The sequence below is a fragment of the Nestor notabilis genome, unplaced genomic scaffold (genome assembly GCF_000696875.1).
Source record: "Nestor notabilis isolate BGI_N333 unplaced genomic scaffold, ASM69687v1 scaffold27640, whole genome shotgun sequence".
NCBI classification, from domain to species: Eukaryota; Metazoa; Chordata; class Aves; order Psittaciformes; family Psittacidae; genus Nestor; species Nestor notabilis.
Genome location: NW_009910132.1, coordinates 4,077 through 4,403, shown reverse-complemented (window position 1 = coordinate 4,403; position 327 = coordinate 4,077).

Sequence of the window (327 nt, the reverse complement as noted above, 5' to 3'; positions counted from 1 at the left end):
GCAGGAATCAGGGGCTGGGGAACATCCAGTGCCCAGAGAATCCAGGACTTGTTGAGCATCTGGGACCTGGTGGCATCGAGGATGGGGGGTGGGGGGAACCTGGGGACACTGGGGACCTGGGGCAGCATCCAGTAACTGGGGAATCCAGGACCGAGAGGGGGCCTTCTGAAACCCACTGGGCATCAAGTACCCAGCATCATCCATAATGATGGGAAAATCCATAACGCAGTCGGGCACTAGGAAACCGGCAGCATCTGGGACCTCCAGAGAGAATCTGGGACCTGGTTGGGCATCTGGGACTTGGGGCTACCTGGGGATTCGGTGAGC